The sequence below is a fragment of the Dipodomys ordii genome, unplaced genomic scaffold (genome assembly GCF_000151885.1).
Source record: "Dipodomys ordii isolate 6190 unplaced genomic scaffold, Dord_2.0 Scaffold98, whole genome shotgun sequence".
In the NCBI taxonomy this organism is placed as follows: Eukaryota; Metazoa; Chordata; class Mammalia; order Rodentia; family Heteromyidae; genus Dipodomys; species Dipodomys ordii.
The window spans coordinates 1,933,153-1,955,919 of NW_012267314.1; the positions used below are offsets into that span (position 1 = coordinate 1,933,153).

The 22,767-nt window shown below is 46.5% G+C and overlaps 1 protein-coding gene across 4 annotated transcripts in view; it reads right to left on the minus strand.

Moving 5' to 3' along the window:
- Scaf8 (SR-related CTD-associated factor 8) overlaps positions 1-22,767 on the minus strand; it is a 128,321-nt gene that overhangs the window by 31,806 nt on the left and 73,748 nt on the right. For 2 of the 4 annotated variants that reach the window (XR_001175475.1, XM_013026989.1), the window contains one exon: positions 9,554-10,109. The exons of the other annotated variants lie outside the window; for them this stretch is intronic. The gene's annotated coding sequence lies outside the window, so the exon portion shown is untranslated. Of the gene's footprint in view, positions 1-9,553; positions 10,110-22,767 lie in introns of those variants that run through there. 4 annotated transcript variants of the gene reach the window in all.

Below are 22,767 nucleotides of genomic sequence, written 5' to 3' on the forward strand. Positions count from 1 at the left end.
TCTCTCTCTGCGTACACTAGCACTATGACTTGAACTCAGGGTCTGGGCTGTGCCTTAGGTTTTTACTAGTGTTCCACCACTTGAGGCTACAGCTCCACTTCCATTTTTCTGTTGGTTAATTGGAGATGAGTCTCACAGAATTTCCAGCCTCAGCTGGCTTCAAACGGTGATCTTCGGATCTCACTCAGCCTTCTGACTAGCTAGGACTATTATAATGTAACTAACCGCTCAGGGTTTTCTTTAAGCAATCTGTACAGCAACTCTGTCCCTGAATCTTCCCGGCTTCCATCCACAGAATAAGACTTCTGCCTGTCTACCTAATTTCTTAGGGCCTCCACCAGGAACCCCTACTCAACTGGAGCCGGACTGCTACCCGTTCTTGGAAATTGGGTTCCAAACCAATTTTCAGGCCTGAAGACGTTGTACCAGGCGAGTCAAAGGCTTGCACGGAGCGCCCTCTTGAGGCAGCCTTCATAAAGAGTTGTTGAAACACTGGTTTTTGAAAAGTAGGATTTTTGCTACAACTCCTGGATCAGGAGCTAACAAAAATTAATCCACACAACAGACTGATGAAATTCCAGGTGCAAATATCCTTTTACTAGAAATTAACCTTATCCCTTGAAAGTCAAGATAAGGTCAAGACAGATTTTTTTAAAAAGCACAGTACCTGACCACACATATCCCTCATATTTCAAATAACAGGAAGTTTCGGGGCCCCTGTTAGTTTTAGGTATAGTTCATTGTTTAGAAAGCAAAAGCAGGAGGTTTCTTCGGAGATAACTATGAGCATTTTGCATAGGACTTCAGGACCGGGGTGGCGGTGGGGTGTAAATTAACTCTGCGATATGCCGTTGTGTGATCTTGGTTGTTGAACCCCCTTTAAGCCATGGGGAATGTGAAGACTGAGTTAGAAATGCACAACAGCCCTTAACCCAGAGCTACACAGTGGAGATCCAGAGGATTATCTGCTGCTTTTTCTCGTGTTTCTGATTATTGCGTCCTTGCAGCGCGTGCGCGCACACACACGTTTCTTGATGTTTTCAAGATCATTCCAGATGTCCTTGCTAAGTTAAAACCACAGAAAACTCCTACCAGGTGCCCCACGGGGGCGCCATGTCCTTAGCACGGAGCAGGGCACAGGCCTTGGTACCAGGAGCATCTCAGGGAGAAGGCCTGAGTCCATCAGGCTGAGAGGATGGCAGAGCATGCGCAGCACGCGAAGACGGAGCTGTGACAAGGGGCCGTCGGTGCGCATTTCCCACCTTCCTCTAGGGAACTCCGAAGGTCTAGAAAGCGCCCCCCCCCCCCCCCCCCGGTGAAACCAAAAGCCACACACTGCCAGTCCCAATGACCTCACTGTGACCTCTTTCTCATCGTGATTGGCCTGAGATAGAAATCTTGAAAGTGGACCAGCCAGGATCTGGTAAACGAAGGTACTTTAGTCAGAATCATACACTGGACTAAGGGCTGCTCAGAAGTTCACTGGCGAGCCGTTCCCGTCCCTCCCCCCTCAGCCTTGGGAAGGGAGCAGGGCCTCCTACGGGGGCAGCTGCGTCCATCTGGGGCTATGAACCTGGGCCTCAAGCAGCTCTCCCACGAAGGTGGCTGGGATGCTAGGGGGGAGGAGGGGAAGGCTAGGGGAAAGGGTGGCCACCTGAGTTCTAGTCTGACTGGCTCTTTTCCGACCCTGTGGCTTTGGATGGTTTCCTTGGTAACGGAATTGCCTCATTGGTCTTGGATGGCTGCCAAGCTTTTTGTAAACGGGATGGAAAGTCACGATCTCCATCAAACAGAAACTGGCACGGGCCAAAGATGCTGCACAGTTCAGAAGATTCACAATGATGAACCCCTGGGGTTCAGAAGATGGCTTGGGTTCCTTTCAGCTCAGTGATTTCTCCCTGGAGAAATGCCCACCTCACTCGCCAAGACCATGGAAAGCAATGCTGTCCTTCTGGGGGCCCAGGAGAGAGATCGGCTGTCCATCCCCAAGACCGGATGAGAGGGTCCACAGCCAGGCCAGCGGTGTCATGTCTGTGGTTCCCTTTTTAAAAACTGAAGTTGATTTTTAGTTGAGGTGAGTGCCCAAACTAGTGACTTAAACACAAAAGAGGGAAGAGAGACTTATCAGACTGGAACAGGCCAAGAGCGCAGGACAAGATCGCCCCCCACCCCCCACCCCCTGCAGTGAGATGGGCTCAGCCAAGCTTTCCAAACTCAGGAAGCCAACCAGGCCTCGCGGAAGGAGTTCACTTCCCGAGTCTCTAGGGATTTGCCAGCAGAGCCGAGCAGATCCCATTGAGTCCACTCTGGGAAAACAGATAAACGCCCGGCCTTATCGCTCAGTATAAAGCCCTATCACATTTTTCCCCAAAAGCTCACAATAGGTGAACCATTCAATGGTCCAGGAAAATGAATGTGTCTATCTGGGCCTGGGTGTCACCCTACTTGTTTTCGCTTTCATTAAGTGACATCATGTAAATCACTCTTTATTTCCATGTCTTTACCGCAGGGATAAATGGTTACCGTTTCCCGAGTGCCCACCCCGTGCCAAGCCCATCCCACCACTCACCACACAATGAAGACAATTATTTTCATTATACAGATGAGAGATCGTCTAGTGTGATTATCTGTGTCATGCTGTGAGGGAAACCAAGGCCTGTGATCTAAGTCACACATTAATCAGAAGTAGCGGTGGGATCAGGCTCGGGTTACCAAGCCCTCCCATTCTTCCCCTGGAGCCCAGTGGTTCCCAACTGTGTCTCCACCATAGTCCACCTGGGGGAGGGGGGGCTTCCGAAACCCCCCAATGCCAGGGGACTGCTTGGAAACCACCATCGCTGGGAAAGGACAAAGGATTCACTGTTTCCTGAAACATCCCAGGGAATCACATGCAGACAGGGCTGGGGGCCACTGTGGAAGTTTCCAGAACATCCACCAAGAACCTCAAGTGGAGCAAAGAATCAATAGCAAGGCATGAAAGAGCAGCCAGTGGAAGGCTGAGCAAAGAGTAGCTGACAGAGCTGCACCTGAGGGGAAGGATTTCTTGGAGAAGTTTGGCGGGAGAAGCTCCTGACACAAGCCACTCGCATGGAGGCGGCTTTTTATTGACTTGGCGTTGAAGGCCTGAATGAGCGGCAGTGGGCACACCTGGCCTATGAAGTGATCCCCGCTTGCTCTGTCCTTGGGAGGAGGCTGGCATCTGTTTACGTCTGGAGCTCTGGGGTGGGCGCTTCCCACCGTCCTCAATCCAGAACACCAAACCCTTCAGAGTTGACTCAATCCAAGAGCACCTCTAGGTCCTGAAAGACTTTTACAACAAATAAATTGGTAGGAGTCTAGCCAGCAGAGCAAGCGAGCAAGGCTCTGAGTTTAAGAGCTGGTACTGCTACAAAACAAACCAAAAACTGTATTCAAAGTCCTTAAAAATCAAGATTCATTGGGAAAACTACATCCCCTACAATGTTAGGAATATGGTCTTATCTATTCAGCCCTGGTTTGAATTTGATGGTTTGGTTAAACAAAGGGGGATCAGTTAGAATGCGAGTAGGATTTTAGTTGAATGAAACATCACACTGCTTATGTCTTGGCTTACGTCCAAGGACGGGCAATTAGCAAATGACTGGATGGTGATCACTCTTATTTGAGTTAATAATTTGGTTTATTTTAAGTAACATGTATTGTCTATGGTATTACCATTGGGCTGAAATTGTTGAATTTCCAAAGGATCATACACCAATTATTTGTGAGTGCAGTTAGATTTAATGTGCCCTCAGAAAAGGACACTAATTATGAATTAAACTCACAATTCATGAGTTATCTATTGGCCCTATTTTCCTTTTTGGTATTTAGCTAATATTAGACAGAATGCATTGAGTCAACCTCCCTTCTATGCAACTGCTTCTTGTGACAGGGACTGGGGATAACCACCCTTCCTTACGCGTGTACTGAAGATCGCCCCAGGAAAGTAAATTAGTTCACAAAAAATGTGGGTTAAGAATGCTTTCAGTCTGGGGACTGTGGCTCATGCCTGTAATCCTAGCCACTCAGGAGGCTGAGATCTGATGATCATGGTTCGAAGCCAACCCAGGCAGGAAAGTCGACAAGATCCTTATCTCCAATTAGCCCAGAAAATTGGAAGTAGGGCTCAGGCTCAAAGTGGTAGAGCATTAGCGTTGAGTTAAAAAGCTCAGGGACATCGCCCAGGCCCTGAGTTCAAGCCCCACAACTGACCAAAACAGACATAAAACAACCCCCAAACCCTTTCTATCTAGTTTGTCCTACTATCCTTGTCTACCCTTGTTTCATTAAATGTAATTCTTTTACAGAAAAATTCTTCTTTTTAATTTAGATAGAGATTTCTTAAGAAGCTGAATTTATGTGGTTTCATGGTAGAAAGTTTTGTAGTATATTATATGCATGTCTGAACCATAGAAGGAAACCTATTGGAACTGATTTAAGAAGGAAGGAGGTAGATTTTTTTTAATGTAAAAGAATAATAAAAAAATTAAAAAATAAAGGGAGAAGCATGAGGCGTGATGGAGATTGGCTGGGAGTTTGGCTGGGTATTGTATGTACCTACAGAAATGTCACAATGACACCCTTTCCATACAGGTAACACATGCTAGCAAAATTCTGTTCCAAAATCACTCCTTATATTTATCGTTTCCCAAAGGTCGTAAAGACATTGAGAGCATCTGAGTGTTCCCCCTTATCTCTTTAGGCACTGAGACCTGCCTATTCTTCCATGGAAATCAATGGCAGCATCCATGGATGTTGTTAGCGTGTCTCTCCTGGCTACAGTGTAAGTGACGGCTGCAGGGACGCTGGGTGCTATTTTGGCTCCGCAACGTGGGGAAGTCCAGCTGGGGAGTGTATCCTCAGAACCTTGCCATAGGGATCTTTGTTGTGAGGCCTCGGGAGTCAGATAGTAAGTCCTAGGAAATAGTATACTTTGACTAGAAATAGCTCACAAGTAAGCAAAGTCCCAGTGCTTTCAAGTCCAAATACTACAATAAATGATATAGGCTAGGAAATAGCAGAAGGGTAAAGTGTTAAGAGCAGCTAATGAAACACAAGCCATTTGATCTGTGCCTGCTCTGTGTCTCCTTTACACGCCTCTTGCCACTAACATGCAACCCGTGCACATGACCTTTGGCCAACTGTAGATCTTGGTGATGTGCACAGGCAGTTTTAATTCGTTTTGTCTCTGAGCTCAAGGACAGTTCTGGATATTTAGTAAGCACTAAGTTCCATGTAGGAGGACTTAAGGCATTTTGGAATCTGAAGACAAAATCATGACACTGCTCAAAAAACCAGGCGTAGGAACTGGTGTCAGCAGCAAGGAGCTTTTCTAGCAGTCCCCAGCAAGGCCTCACTTTTTGGAGCTTTACTTCTTTCTGATTTAAGAAGCAAAGGTTTTGGGCACCATGAGTATATATGCCTCCAGGCTCTTGAAGTGTGTGTGTGTGTGTGAGTGCGTTTACCTTCACACAGGTAAATGAAACTCCTGATGACATGGACAGTTCTGGCAAAAGTTACGCACTTTTCCTCTTCATAAGGGATGGGACAATGCAGAGAATTAGAGCCCACTGTGGGTAACGCTGTGGCTCTCAGCTTTACCTTTCACTCGGGTTGTGTTTGGAGTACTTCTAAATGTCCATTCAACTCTGTGATGGGTCCATTACATGAAGGTTTTGGCTCAGTCTTCACCATATTTTTCTTCTTCTCTTGTATTTTCGTTTCCCTCTCTCCCTCCAATCCTTTTCTTCCTCCCATCCTTCCTTACCTCCTCCCTTCCTTCCCTCCCTCTCTCTCTTTTTAGCAGTGCCATGATTTGAACTCAGGACCTCAAGCCTGCTAGGCAGGTGGGCTCCCATGCCTTGGCATGGCCTTGGGCCATGATTCCAGCCCTCTCACAATGCTTTTCAAAAAACTTTCTGAATAGAAAATTCCATCTAGGCGGGAATATTCTTCTCTTCATCTGTGATCAATTGGGAAAAATTAGGAGGCAAATTCGGGCTCTACCACAATGATGCATGTGATGGTCTCAGCCTCTGCGGGCCACATTTATCATTAGGACTATGGATTCTTTAGGTTTTAAATTTTGTGTCCATTTTATGACAGATGTCTTTTTGGAAAACATCTCCAAAGATAGTGTTTGAATGTGTATAAAAATTTAGGTGATAAATTGCTTATTTTGTAACAGTTGATGATCATTTTCCCCTAAACTATCTATCATAACAGGCATTTGATCTGTTGTGTCTCATTGGAGTGGAATTTATTTTTGCAATTATGTAAGAATATACAAAAATTGGCTTTATTTCCTCACAGTTCATGGGTAGATTTTTTTTTCCTGCAAATATATTTTTTAATGTTTTAAAAGAGATGTGTCCCTCAGAAGAAATAAGAGCAGTCAACAGAACATTCTCACATCTACTTAAAGGTGCCATAACTACAAAACAAGTATGGGGAGACAGATTCAACCACCCCGGCCACCTTCCTGCAGTCCTGCAGAGAACGGACGGCTCTCGAAATGCGTGGGTCTGACATGGCAAGGTCCCCAGTTTTAATAAAGATGCAGAAACAGTGGACGTGGACAAGGCACTCACGACGAGCAGGCAGATGCTTTCTGCAACGTCAAACCTGAGCACTTTTTTTTTTTTAAAGCCACTTATGCTCTCAACACACAGAAGGCAGAAATCACTTTTAGGTGACAGTGAGCTACCAGGTGCAATCCCTTGGGGGAAGAAGTACTTTCAGGTGAGGAAGAATTGATCAACCACCAAGAAATTGCTTAAGACCATCCATCCCCTTCACCAAGAGAGCACCGCAGGCCAGGCTTGCAGACCCAAACACCCCGGACTGTTTGATTATCAAATAGCTTTGGTGCCTCCCAGTCACCCAATAGTGTTTGAAAAGCCAGCTCATCACAATGGTGTCCCAGAAGAATAGAGACTTCTGAAGACTGCCTTTGCCTTTGCCTAGAGGCAGGCCCGGAGGGGTGCAGGGTTGGTCTGGATGTGAGGGTGGAGGGGAGTCACCTAACCACGAATGCCCCCACCTCTGCCCCTAGGATGGTGCCCTGGGGTGATGAAGAAAGGATGGGCCCAGGCCCAGGGCCCCAACGATTAGAACAGCAGTTCTGGCAGAGCGCTGGGTGCGCACGCGCCGGGATCTGAAGCAGTGGCCTGATGTGCAAAACCTTTGCGATTCTGCTCTCTCCTCCACCCCATCCCCGGAGGACTCCCGTATCTAACTCTGTATCTGTCCATCGACATCCACCTATCCACCCATCTTTGTATCTGCCTTCTACCTATATATCTAGCCACCTGTCATCTATCTGTTATTTACCTACCTATCAACCACTTGTTTATTGCAAAGCTGGGCAGACTGACACCCATCTGTTTTCCCAGCTACTTGAGAGGTCAAGGCAGGAGTCCTGCTTGAGCCCAGGGATTTAAGTCTAGCCTGGTCAACACAGACACGGCCCTCTGTCTAAATAAATAAGTTTCCAAATCATTTGCTCATATATACTCTACAATGTCTAGGCTAATCCCCAAACCATGCTCCTCGCCACCTCCTTTGTTTCTGGTGGGGAGCAGCTGGGGGCTAGGAGGTAGGAGCTAGGTGTGTGGTATACTTACTAATTGCAGGTTTAGACACAAAAGAGAAAGAAAGAGCTTTACAGTCTGAGCAAATTTGGTAAAAGCGCCAAACAAGGTCTCAGTTTTTTGCAGAATGCTGCTGTGCTTGGGTTTATCTGAGGTTGTTTTCTTTCTTATTACAGATGATGGAGTATATAAAACACCACACCATCACCTGGAGAGTCAAATAAGTCAGTCTTTAATAGCTCATGCCTATAATCTTAGCTACTCAGGAGGCTGAGATCTGAGGATCACTGTTCAAAGCCAGCCTTTGCAGAAAAGTCTGTGAGGAAAATCAGTCTTTTAAAGAAGAAGCTAAGGGAAAGCACAGGTTCCTGAATTCAATCCCCATTCCTGGTACAATAAGGAAGGGGGGGGAGAAAAAGAGAGGAGGGGAGGGGAGGAGAGAGGGAAGGAAAGAAAGAAGGAAAGGAAGGAAGGGAGGGAGGGAGGGAGGGAGGGAGGAAGAGAGGAAAGGAAGGAAGGAAGGCAGGCAGGCAGGCAGGCAGGCAGGAAGGAAGGAAGGAAGGAAGGAAGGAAGGAAGGAAGGAAGGCAGGCAGGCAGGCAGGCAGGCAGGCAGGCAGGCAGGCCAAACAAAAATGCTATTGGAAGACCTACAGTGCCCAGTTGACCACCCATAGCTTTCTTTAGTATGCTACTTATTTATCATCAGAAAATGTAATACAACCGAATATATTTATATTATATGATAGTTGATTCAAGAGGAAATATAAGTAGAAACTACTCAAGGAGGCTTGTGTATAATCCTTAAGAGTTATGTTTCAGCCATGCTGCAGAATAAATCTTCCCAGAGACAACAGCATTCAAGGCTCTCTTGGCCTTTGGAAGAAACAAGCAGAAAGGGTGGCAGTTTGAATTTGGAACCACAGGTGAGTCAAAGAACGTGGCAGTGAGGGGCTCGACCTATGGTGTGTCTCTGTCTGGACAAGTGGAAACACAGACTCGCAGCTGTGAGGCTGAGTCAGGGAAGATGTACTAAGCTAGAAAGCAAATAAATGACTAACAGCCAAAAGGAGTTTCCGTTTTTATTATGAATATCCTAAGTGACAGCATTCTGGGCAGGTGCTAGGTTCTCATTGATTAAACTTCAAGAGACCACAGACTACAGCATTCCAAGCAGTTTAATTTTTGACAGAGCCAAAAACAAACAGAAAAGGGTGATTCAAAAATACTGTCTTGGTGGTGAGGGGTGCGACAATGAGAGTGTTCGCATCTCTCCGGCCGGAGCGCCCCCCACAGGAACTGCCAACGCTGGTGATTCCCAACAGATCATTCCTGGCTTGGAGCCTCGCAGCCAACTTTACCATCTTTGCCCAAATAAGAAGCAAATAAGAAATGTACTTATAAAGTATGTCACGATCCTATCGCAGTGCTCCCGCGCATCGCACCCCTGACTCCCACACAAGGCTCCTGCCTACGCCCTGCTATTTGCGAAAACGGCGCAGGAAGGCTGGAGAGAAATACTCAGAGGACTGTATTGACCCTGGGTTTGTTTTTTTTTCCAAAGCTTCATTAAAAACAAAATCAAAAACAAAAACAAAAAAATATTTTTTTTAAATGAAAGCTTAAAACCCTCAATGCTTAAGGAGATAACTGGCTATCATGGACTAAAGCCATGGGTCAGGAACTATACTGTGTTTGCCTATTGTGTCAAGAAGGTATCCTGCAACTGGGCGCGGGTGGCTCACACACTGTAATCGTAGCTACTCAGGAAGCTGAGAGCTGAGGATTTCAGTTTGAAGCCAGCCCAGGTAGAAAAAGTCTGTAAGACTCTTATCTCCAATTAACCAGCAAAAAAGCTGGTAGTGGAACTGTGGCTCAAGTGGTAGAGCATCATCCTTGAGCAAAAAGCTAAGGAACAGTGGTGCTCAGGCCCTGAGTTCAAGCCCCAGTACTGGAACAGAAAAGAAAAAGAAAAAGAGCAAAGCCTTAGTGTACTAACACTTTGGCTGCACCCCGTGCTGGTAATTCCAAGGCCAGGCGACTTTTCAAGAAGGGTCTCCGTGGCCTCCATCCTTCCTTCACTGCTACTGGATACAGCTACAGGTAGAGTCGGTTGGCACTGATTTTTTTTTCCCCCACCCAACTTTGGCCTGTAGGAGTGTGTCACTCTTACAGATGCGATACTGTTTGTCTGAGAGGATCCTCAAAAAGAACAATTATGAACTAGAAACTCATAGAGTTCGTGTTTAAAATTTATAAAATTAAACCTGCTCCCACAGGTAATACAGGGAGAGAATGCAACGCATGCCTGCAACCTCTGACTTCGATCAGAAGCAACACCTGCCAGCACAGAGCCTTCGCAACAGCCAGCGGCGCCTTCCTCTTAACGCTTCCTGAACCAAGATCCGATGGGCTGCACATTAGAACTCTGAAGCACTGCTGTCTCATTTATTTCTACAAGGCCTGGGACACAGGAAGCTGCCAGGACTTCATCATCTTGCCTGTTGACAAAAGGAACAATAACGGGTCATCACTGGTCAAAGGAATAACTTTTCCTAGTTTTTTTTTTTTTTCCCCTCTAGGTAATTCATAAAGAAGAGATGGTAGCAAATAACAGTATATACATCCGTGTGAATTTCTGTGTCTTCTGGTTTGTCAGGAAGACCTATCAGGCCTGTACAGTGTTCCATTTCTCCCCCAGTGCTGGCCTGGGTCAGGAGAGCCTGTCCAGGAAGTGAGCAGACCCAAGCTCCAGCCGTGTCTGTACCATAACCAAGGCAGGTTCCCTCACATACAGACTTCAAAGGGTTCGACCATGGATGTCTACAAAGGTAATACAAAGCTAATATTTAACTGGCTCCTCAGAGAGCCCAAGCAGGTACAACCACACGGGTCTGTGGCCATGGGTGGGCTTAATAACCTATACTTGGGTGTTAAAGGATCTAGCTCTGCTTTAAGAACCAGCTCAACTTGCAGGAAAATTTCTAAAGATCTAGTAGCTTCAGAAGTCACACACATAAAATCTAATGGGATAGTGTGAATAAGCTATCTCTGTTCGGGTAGAAATTCTGAAAAAGTAATTGTATTTTCACATGTTTTCCTATCTTAAGGCCTAAAATATCTTCCTTCTTTCCTTCTTTCCTTTCCCTTCCTTCTTTCCTTCCCTCCCTCCCTCCCTCCCTTCCTATTTCCTCTCCTTGTCTGTTTCTTTTTCAGTGCTGTGATTGAACCCAGGGCCTTGAACATGCTAGGCAAGTACTCTACCATTAAGCTATGACCCAGCACCTGCTAAATTTCTGAAACTATAATAAACTGAAAATTACATTAGCAAGAAAGACAATGCAGCAACATTCTGTAACAGCATACTGCTTAATTAGATAAGTCAACGAGTTAGATTAGTTTAGGTAACTGTGTCACATCTAGTAATCAGCAATGAAATTAAAGCATGAGAACACTGACCATAAGACAGATGTTAAACTCTTTCCCTATACCTGATAAATATACCTTCTCATTAACTGACAGGGAATGGAAAATGTCATATGATTTTTTCACCGCTGCATACAATCCAGAACTGGTTAAATATTTGAAAATTGTCAGTTCTCAGTAATAACAAATCACTAAGCCTCAGTAATTGAAAGACTGGAGCAATTCTGATTTGATCTTTCTGTAGCTGATAAAACACAGAGGGCACCAAAACCACCAGGCTTTAGGCTACACACAGCCTGATAGCCAGTTCTAAATGACAGCTGAGAGAGAGAAGTTAGGGAGAACAAGATGGCGGAGGTAGAGTACAGAGAGAGCTCCGACCCCTTTCGCAACTTCCCTCCCCAAGCCCAGTATATCTCTTATTATGGCTGCCAGTGACCAGCAAATTACAGCCTGGAAATCAATGTCCTGCCCTTCTGTCCTCGATAGGAGGCCAAGGCACACGGGAAGAAGACTAACCAGAGGCTGATTTGCATCAGCACGGATGAAACTGCACTAATATCCAGGGAGATGACACAGTGGTACCAAAGGCACTTGTGATGGACACGCTTCTTTCCAAAAGACATTCAGACCTGAGGCTCACCAGCCTGGCTAGCCATGTTGGGAAGGAGAGTGCCAGAATTCCACACAGATGCCAGTCCCCAATCTGCCTTGGCCAGCTGATGGGTTTGGTCAGCCCATATGGATGCAGGATGGTTGGCACAGCACTGGGAATAGCAGTGTGTGCGCAGGAGTGTGCTAACACAATTTGCTCAATGTTTTACCTCCTTCCAATGTGAGGAATCACATCCATTAGATGAGAACAACATGAAGTCATGTGTTTCCAAGTATCAAGTATAAAAATAATTAGAATAACACAAAGGCAATCATTTGCTAGGTGAATGATCCGACCATTAACAGACTTCTAGAGCCTCCTGTCATGCTGTCTCCATAGCTGCTGGAGTACTGTGAGTGGATGGGAGAAAGGCACGGGGTCTCCTGGGGCAGGACTCTGGCCTTGGATGGTTTGTGCAGCTAGCTTGGCCAAGAGGAGGTAGGTAAATGAGTGAACAAATGCACTCTGCCATCCCCAGTCACCCTGGACCACCAGTCTGCTTTTCTTTAGCAGAGGTGCATTAGGCAAGCTCTTAGCCGCTAAGTCTTCTCAAGTGTGAGATGGAGATTCATACTCGCTGCTGAGGCTGATTGAAGGCTAGGGGAGAGAGGCTGTATGAGAACCGTCTACCCTGAAAGGGGGGGACCTCTCCTCTTTCTGCCAGCCGTGTCTAAGGCAGCTCTGGGGACACAGGAGGGGCAGGGAAGCACTGAACTGGGTCTCGAGGACCAAGCGTGAGGCTCTGCACAACCGGCCCAGGCTGGCTTAAAACCATGATCTTTAGATCTCAGTGGCCTGAGTAGCTAGAAGTCCACTGGTGCTTGGCTTGAAATCTTGTCATTGATGGACTGCAAAGAGTCTGTGTTTAAAGAAATCCTATTGTCAGTCCTTTTGTGGAGCAAAGGAACCTTTTGGAAGAGAACAATCATCCACATGAATTTATTGTCAATTTTCACGTATTCAGTTTGAGGAAAGCAAACTAGTCTCGTGTCCTCAGCTGGTGTCATGGCTGAACTGGAAAAGTGGTGGTGTGGCGGCCTGCTGGAGCAGATGCTATTTGTATTTTTCTTTTCTAATGGTTGAAACTAATGTGCAAACTGAGTAAGTGGCAGAGAATGGACATATCTTAGTCCAGAAATGTCAAGCCACTTCTCCTGGATGCCAGAAAATACAGGCCAAGGGACAGGCCACTGGACTGAGACAGGAGCGAGTGATACCAATGGCCGGGGGGACAGCGAGCCGCAGAACTGCTGCGGGACCCAGGGACCGGACTTACTTATCACGTGTCTGGAGTGGCCGACTAGAAAACGCTTCCACCCCAGACTGGAGAGTTTTCATTTCCCCTGATCGCATGGTGCACACAGATTAATCAGGACAGAAACTGGGGCTCTGTTTCCAGCAAGGGGCACACTCGGTGTGACCAAGAGCACTGTGCAAAGGGGTTCTTTTTTCTCAATAAGTTTTAAGTTATCCGGAAGGCAGTGTCCTGTTTAATTTTGGAGTTCTCATGGAGAACACCAAATATGATCCAAATGAACAAACCAGTAATAAATAGATCTTCTTTTTGCCCAAACACAACACAGTCTCAGGAACATTTGTCCCAGGCAGATCCAAAAGCACAACAGAACAGAACAGGACGTGATTTTACAAATGGGTGGCTTTCCATAACTGTGTTCTTTAGAGGTCTTGGTCAGGATAGGGGATAAGAAAACTTCTTTCTTCGCAGCATTCACCTGGGCCTCATCCAGAGCTCATGAATTCAGAGTAGCTCAGGTAAAAGCTGAGATGCACAGGACCCTGCCCCCCCGACCCCCCACATCCTTCTCTGAAATAGGTTGAAAGCTCCGATCTAATAATACATACAACTTACTTGATTCTAAGAACTACCAGCTGAAGCATAACAACTAAAATAGTTCTCAGCACTCACAAAGAATTAGCTCGAGCTTGGCATGATCACAAAGACATCCTATCCTGGGACTCTTCGTCAGAAATCCCAGGTTTCCTAGGCTGATCTCTCTTCTTGTAACTCAGGGAACCTTTTGTCAATTAAAGTCAAAAGCTCTTCAAGATTGCACATCCTGTTCATTTATTTCCTACTCAAGAAAGAGAACTGAAACTCCAGCTATCATGTAGTTCTGGTAATATGTTACCTTTTTTTTTTTTGTCAGTTGTGGGGCTTGAACTCTGGGTCTGGGTGCTGGTCCTGAGCTTTTCAGCTCAATGAGAGAGCTTTATCACTTGAGCCAGAGAGCTGCTTCTGGTTTTCCAGTGATTAAGTGGAGATAAGAGTCTCACGGACTTTCCTGCCCAGGCTGACTTTGAACTATGATCCTCAGATCTCAGCCTCCTGAGTAGCTAGGATTACAAGCGTGAGGCACCGGCGCCCAGTTAGGTTAACATTTTTTTAAAAAGTATATCAAATCCTTAAAATTTTAAAGTAATAATTTAGAAATCATCTCGGTGATATAGTTACTTATTTTTGGTTTGTCTGAGGTGTCTAATATCTCTAGATTGCTTAAACAGCATAGGCAATTTTCATAAACTCAGTAATGAATATTGCCATGAAAAGGTATGTATGTTCCTGCTTGCTTATATGGCTGCTGGTACATTGAAAAACGTCATTCCCACAACTACTGAAATGGCCCCATCTGTGGAGTTCATTTGGACTTGAGAAACACAGCTTCTTGTCACATTTGGTTGGTTTCTTAGAAGCCAGGCAGTCTTGAGCCAATCTCTCCTCACTAAGGTCCTCTTGAGATCCAAGGTATTCCCCACCCCCCACCCCCAGCTTACAAAAATCACATCTCTTGAGAGGATGTACACAGAATGCTCAGGAGGTGGTGTAACATGGAACCTTCTAGAATACACTTCACAGGTCCCTCATATGTAGCACTGCATTCCATCTGGCCTGTCCAGATGCCTGGTACCTTTTTCAGAAGACTTTAGGCAATAGTGAAGGATAGAATGCTCTTCTGAAGAGTAAAGTAAAACTCACAATCCTTAATGTCTAGGATGAAATTCTGCACCACCCATTTTGAACTCCAAAGTTGCTATTTTCATGTGACAATACATCGTTCAGCGGAGAGGGCCCAGAGTCATTTGCTAAGTTCATCCACAATAATAAAGCTCGAATCTCCCTATGCTTGGTTTTAGAGACAAGGTGAGGAAGGGTCCAGGGGTATTCTCACTTGCATCCGACGGTCTCCTCAGTGGAGAAGCAGGGGAGCTAAGGTTGCTATAACACCCTGGACTCCTAAGAAAGGCTCTGAATGGAGATTTGTTCTCACCATTGGTACTATATACCATGTGCTACGTTCTCACCACTGGTACTGTATACCACGTGCTACGTTCTCACCACTGGTACTGTATACCAGGTACTACGTTCTCACCACTGGTACTATATACCATGTGCTATGTTCTCACCACTGGTACTGTATACCAGGTACTATGTTCTCACCACTGGTACTGTATACCATGTGCTACGTTCTCACCACTGGTACTGTATACCAGGTACTACGTTCTCACCACTGGTACTGTATACCATGTGCTATGTTCTCACCACTGGTACTGTATACCAGGTACTATGTTCTCACCACTGTATACCATGTGCTACGTTCTCACCACTGGTACTGTATACCAGGTACTACGTTCTCACCACTGGTACTGTATACCATGTGCTATGTTCTCACCACAGGTACTGTATACCATGTGCTACGTTCTCACCACAGGTACTGTATACCAGGTACTACGTTCTCACCACTGGTACTGTATACCATGTGCTACGTTCTCACCACTGGTACTGTATACCATGTGCTATGTTCTCACCACAGGTACTGTATACCATGTGCTATGTTCTCACCACTGGTACTGTATACCAGGGGCTAGGCAAACAGAGAGAACACTAAAATTCCTAAGGTAAGGCCAATCACCATGTGTCAGGGGAGATTACCAAAAGTAGCAAACAGGAATACAAAAGACATCATTATTTTTTTTTTGGGTGAGGAGGCAATCTGGGGCTTGAACTCAGGGCCTGGGCACTGTCTCTGAGCTTCTTTTTGCTCAAGGCTAGCACTCTACCACTTGAGCCACAGTACCATTTTCTGTGTATGTGGTACTGAGGAATTGAACCCAGGGCTTCATGTATGCTAGGCAAGCACTCTACCACTAAGCCACATTCCAGCCCCAATCATATGTACACATATATCGTAAATATTTCATGGGATAGACTTACACTAAAATTATGTGTTACCTGAAGTTTAATGTGGACTGATCCCCTGCAGTCTGCCCAGAATCCTGCAGAACTGAACACTTACTGCAGGATGCTCACCTGTCCTTCCTGACCCCTGACTGGAGAACTGTGGCCTTTACAAGTTTTCTATGACAGTTGCTGTGAGCCTTGGGCTGTTCTAGAACTGGAGACAGGTGAATAAACACTGTCTGTCCTCAGTTAGCTGCTTCCACAAGGACCAGGAGAGAGGGAAGAAGAGAAAAGGAAAGGAAGCAGGGTGGGGAGAGGCCCAAGAGGGACTGGGGGCCTTGTTTAGATGGGATACTAAGTCTTATGGATGGTTGGATGGATGGATGGATAGATGGGTGGATGGATGTTTAAATGGGTGGGTGGATGGATGTATGGATGGGTGGAAAGATGGATGGGTCAATAGAAAGAAATGGACAGAAAGCTCCACAGTGTGGTTTTAGAAAGCCAACAGCTAACATAGCTCACAAGCTATGTTAGGAAGGCCCTTCTTCCCTCCCAATAACCCATCAAGGGTGCAGAAAGAAGGTGCTCACATTGGGCAGCCCACACCTGCCCGGCACCAGCCCAAGTGTTGCCCCTGCCCTGGTACGAGTGGAAACAATGTTCCCAGGGCTCTGGAATCCCCTGTTCAGAAGGACCAGGATGACATCTGCTCCTAGTCATGGAGGTGGTACCACGGAGCACAACCAGCCCTTGCCACCAGCCATCAGCTCGGTGAATGACAGCCCTCTGGGGCTTTCTATTTATGACAAATGACCACTTGGAAATTTAAAAACAGAACAAAACGTCTATCCTTACCAACCAACCCATCTGAAAAAGGAAAAGAGAAGAAATTGTCATGTGTTCATACCCCAGCTCAATCTAAGCCACACCAGCGCTTCTTGCAGTCCGGCTGTGGGAGTAGAGATGTGTAAATGAGGGCTCCCTCCCCGTCCCTCCACAAAGGAAGATAATGAGTCTCACAAAACGAGCCAGACTGAAATCGATGCCTTTTCTCACACAAGGTGAGCCAAACCTCTCCATTTGGCGACAATCTCAAACAACACAGCTTCTACAGCAACCGTTCTGAGACTCCACGTGAAGACTCAGCGGTCCACCGAACATGAAAGGACAAAAGATAGAATCAGAGCCACATAATCTCGGGTCCAAAGGGGCTCATCCCCATCAGCTGGCACCCACCGGGATCCCAGGGCTGTCGTTAGCCTTCCCAAAGATCGATGTGCCCAGGTTTTTGTCTGGCAGAAGGACGTCTCCCCTAGGACCACAATTCCCTTTCCCATGGCAACAGTAGCGAGGAGCCAGACCCCTGTGCCCTCTCTGATAGGGAGGGTCAGACTGCTCCCTCCGTCACACTGCACAGATCTTAAGACTGGCCTCATTCTACCCACATGGCCTCCAGGGCAGGCATGCCAAACCCCACTCAAAAACACCGTCCCCAGGCACCATTCTATATCAGATGCATTCAAAATCTGTCTCTGTCTCAGTGTATGGACTTGGGACCCTGACGAAACCATCTGGAATGTGTATGGACAGAATAATGTCATGCATCTCAGCTTGAACCGTTTTCATGGTGTGTGTAGGGGGCTTGAACTCAGGGCCTGGCACTCTGCTTAGCTTTCCCTTAGCTAGCACACCTCCCTTTGTGCTGCACCTCCATTTCCAGAATTTTGCCTGTTAAATGGAGTTAAGGGGCTCACAGAATTTTTTGCTGGGATGGCTTCACACGCAGGTCCTCAGATCTCAGCCTCCTAAAGAGCTAAGCGCGAGCCGCCACAGCCCAGCCAGAGCCATATGTTTGTGCTGACGGCCCTCCTCCCTGCCTGCTTCTCCCACGGCCATGCTGGACTGTCCCCTGCTTTTAGGCCTCACCCTCATCCCCGTGGGCCACTATTACACAGCGTCTTCTCCATACCTGAGCAGTGGAGCTCCACAGACTCAGATGCAGAACTCATCTACCATTTTGTTTCGCTCCTCCACCTTCCTGCTGCCACCTGTAGGTGTCATGAACACTCCTGAGATCCACTTGCTCTTCTGGGGCCTGACAGTCTGCTACACTTTCAAGCAGTTTCCTATGCACAGGGCTTATTAATTCTTCTTTTATATTTTTAGGAATAAGATAGGTCCAGATTTAGAATTGTAATTGGTTTTATGCTGTCCATAGTTACACTAGCCTATGCCATTTTCTGTACTATGCATTATGTGTATGATTTCAAAAATAGAACTGTAATAACAAACAGGAGATGTGTAGGTCAAGACCAAATTTTACCTATACAGTGCAATAGTAAGGCCTCATCTTCACCAAAAGTTTTGGTTTTATTATTACTTTTTAATTACAGAGATGGTTTGGAAAGTTGAAATGCTTCATTATTGGAATCTTATTATAAAAACAGGAGAGACTTTCTTCCTTCCTTCCTTCCATCTTTTTATTTTCCTGGAATAGTCCATTTTGGAATCTTGTTATCAGAAATCTATTATAGGTACCAGAGACATACCATGGCTTTTCATTAAGCATAATAAAAGAACTAGTGCAAACAACGAAGAAATAAAGCCAGGAGAGGATGATTCTGCTCATTTTTTAAGAGGGCGTTGGCGAGGTGGGCGGGGAGGGGCACAGGCCCGCATGGACACGCTCCTCACCCCACCATGCCCCAGGTCCACAGATCGATGCAAACCACTCCCTGCTGGGATCCCATTTTGAACAAACCCCAAAGGGACGTGGACTTGCTTAACCAACGTGTCCCGGATGGGAGCCAACAAAACACTATTTCCCACTCACCCTGTTTAGCACCTTCTGGGAGCAATTATGATTAATGTGTACGGGCATAGGACCATGGGCCCGGGCACTGGGCCCACGTGCTTCAGTACATTTATCACCTCATTAGTGACAATACCTGGGGACCTTTCCCTAAGTATATGCTAATAACATACTGATGATGTGTTTTATGTAAATGTCATACGCACACACTAGAAACTTAGTCGTAAAAGAGCATGGAAAATTCTTAGGCTTGCTAAGGGTTCCATCCATGGTTATAGACTTAGGATAAGTAGAACTCAAGGTGTGGAGGCACAGCTCAAGCCGAGCAAGTGTGAGGCCCTGAGTTCAAACCCCCGTACTCTACTTTTCAAACACTGAATTTTATCCACATTGTTTTAGGATGAATAACAGCGTCAATTTTGCCAGTTACGTTCTAGCCTACACAAGTCTCTTGGAGATCAGATGTTTATGGCATATAGTACAAAGAGGCGTGCTGTCAGCTGAACAGTTATGTAGATTTCTATGTACATTTCATATTTTAAGAAGTTACAGAGTTCACTGGTTTGGCAGCTGGCTGAAACAAGTCCATGTTCAAACAAGTCTGTCCAGTACATCTGTTAGCGGTTTTGAATTTCTACTGCGCACTAACAAGTTGGTGATAGCAAGCTGTCTTCCAATTAACGTTCCAGAAACGTTTCTTTCAAGATTTTTAGAAGGAGAGCCAGCATTGTCTGGGATTCAGTTATGTGAAGTACCAACATGATTTTTTTTTGCCTTTTATATTATAAACCTTTCATAGATGGCTACTATCAGTAAGTCTTGAAAATGTTTCCTTTGACATTCTAGAAAAGCATAACTTGCAATCTTTTTTTTTTCTCCTTTTCTTTTTTTGGTCGTTCATGGGGCCCGAACTTGGGTATGGGTGCTGTCCCTCAGCTCTTCAGCTCAAGGCTAGCGGTTTACTACTTGAGCCCACAACACCACTTCCGGCTTTTTCTGTGTATGTGGTGCTGAGGAATCGAACCCAGGGCCTCATGCATGCAAGACAAGCACACTACCACTGAGCCACCTTCCCAGCTCCAACTTGCAATCTTTAATAGGTGATGTGCCTTTAATTTTCTCCAACCTGATGGAGAAAGTTATTAAAACATTTAAACAACTACCATGTTACATTCATTTCATTCCCCCTTCTAACGGAGTTTTCCTTTGTCTTTTGCCTACAGAAACGGCAGAGATCTCCACCCGCCCAGACAGTTCCCGTTTCTTGGCTTGCCTTCTGCCTTTCACAGCCATCTTTCCATAAGGCTTCAACTCTATAGTCTTGGAATTTTCTGAGCTCAACCTTCCGGATGAGGGATCCTTCCAGAGGATCCCTGTGGGCACCCCGCTGCTGTAGACCATGGTGGCCCCACTTTGCCTCCTGGACCTGGGGTGAGGGGGAGGGTGGGAATCAGCTCTTCCTGTCTGGTTGTTGAATTTCTCTGGCACCCAACAGCTCCTTGGCTACTTGGGTGAACAAATAAATTAACGTAAGTTAACAAAACCTAAGACCAAACTGATGATGAACATCAAATAATAATGCCAAATTGCAATGTACAAAATCGGAAAATCTGTGCTAATGATGTTTTCATTTGCACACTGGTTTTGCTGGGGTGAGGCAGGGCTGTGCGGTGTTGATTTTCAGTAGTTTCCGGTGGAAAGCAGCTTTCTTCTCTACCAGATTTGGGGCTTCTTAAGGGAGTTGGGGGAGACTGGAAAGATCAAACTCTGGCTCTGGCCCAGGCCTTTAGGATTGAACTACATGAGAGTGTCTCCCGCACACAGGCTGCCTTACTACCTGTTTTGCAAAGACGGGAGGGAGGGCAAGAAGAGAAGTCCCAGTGAACGTCCCATCAGATTCCTCCCCCCACCCGATGTGAATGCAGCCCGGCTGGCTGGCAGCAGACGAGCTTTGTGTAGTCAGTGTTCAAGGGCAGAGAGTCTTGTAAGCAGCGTGCAAGAATTTCTACCATAGCAACCTGGAATAGTTCAAGGACTTCCTAAATGTGAATCTGGAAAGCTGGGTGCCCGTGGCCCATGCCTGTAAGCCTACTCAGGAGATTGAATCTGAGGATTATGGTTTGAAGCCATCTTGGACAAGAAAGTCCATGAGATTCTTTTTTTTGGCCAGTATTGGGGCTTGAACTCAGGGCCTGGGCACTGTCCCTGAGCTTCTTTTGCTCAAGGCTAACACTCTACCACTTGAGCCAGGCAGGAGTATATACAATGCACACACGCAGGGCTGGGAAGGTGGCTCAGTGGTAGAGCACTTGCCTTGCATGCATGAGGCCCTGGATTCAATTCCTCAGCACCACATAAGCAGAAAAAAAAGCCGGAAGTGGCGCTGTGGCTCAAGTGGTAGAGCGCTAGCCTTGAGCGGAAGAGCTGAGGGACAGCACCCAGGCCCAGAGTTCAGGCCCATGATCGGACCCCCCCCCAAAAATGCACACATGCACAAGTTAGCTGTAAACCATTGTGTCTACAGGCCTAAGGCGGGCAGAGTGCTTCCAGACTGGGGAAGTGAAGCTCGCAGTGATGGTTTGGGAAAACTTGCAACTTGCCATGCTATATTTCATCTTCCAAAGTAAGAACCAACGCCTTTATCTCTTTTCTTCATTTTTTTATCTGGATGTACTGAGTATTGAACTCAAGGCCTTGCTCTTGCTACGCAAGGCCTGACTGTCTCTAGCCCTTCTTTTTGCTTCAAGTTGGTTCTTCAGCTAGGGCCTTGCCTTTTTACTCTGGGCTGGCCTGGACCAGAATGCTTCTACCTATGGTCTTCCAGCTGAGACTACAGAGGCATACCACCACATCTAGTGTTTGTTGAGGTGGGGGTCTTGCTAATTTTTTGCCTCGTGTGGCCTCAGATTATGATCTTCCAAATCTCTGCCTCCCCAGAAGTTGGTATTAAAGACATCAGCCACCACACCTATCCCTGGGTTCTTTTCTTTTACTACACAAGGTCCAATACCCATCCTTCCCTGTCATTCATTCTCTCCTGACTGTTCCACAGGTTTCCAGGCGGGCCAACAGTGCTCACTGTGAACACACATCACAGTGGCGCTCCTCCTCTGATCTTCCCTCAAGGCAGGGCCGGCCGGCTGACTAGGCTGGATTGCCAGAGCTGCTGTGAGCAGGGTCCTGGGAGAAGGGAGGGCAAGGGAGCTCACAAAGCTTTACTTAAATGGTGGTTAAGTCTACAGCACACGGAATCCCTCAAAACAAATGGCTAAATAAAAGCATACTCATGTGTACTCAGCACCGGGCAGTGCAGTGCTAGAATCTGACCGGCGCTGTCTCATGGTGTCCTCAAGCACCCCTCCGAGGAGGCTAGGCTGAAATCTAGCCACTGAGGAACTTCCTGAAGACTCAAAGCCTTTGGGTGGCAGACGCTGGATGTGAAGTCCAACCTCAGAGACCCACGCTTTGAGCATGACACGATACTAACACTCTGCACACCGAAACTTCGGTACTACAGACTTGCTGCTGTTTTTATTTGACAACAACAACGAAAATCAGCTTTCTTAATGACATTGGAAGATCATCAGTGCTTTCAAATGAGAAAGACAATTACGTGGCGCACATTCAGAAAGCCATTTGGCATCGAGGGGAGAAAGAACAGCACCCAGTGTTCCCATCAGCGACAGAAACAGAAGCCCCAGCCACAGGCTCCATCCAGCTCCTCAGTGAGAGAAGCTGCGCCCTTGTAAATCAGCCAGAGAAAAGCCAAGTCAGGGTCCGGAGTTGAGCGCACATTCGCACGGCATTCAGCCAGGGGACTAACTTGGAAGATAAACAGGTGAGCATTCCATCTCAGTTTTCTACAACGTGAAGATCTGGGAGATTCTGCACAGGACAGTTTGATCACTTTACTGGCTTCGTTCCTAATATAAAGCCACCAGCCCCGCTGCTCACGCCTGGCAGCCCTACCCCGCCAAGTGCAGTCCAGCTATGGACTGGGGGCTTGGTTGTCCATCTCTTTCAGGACACTGTGCCAACTTCATCTCTATTTTTTTTTGGGGGGGG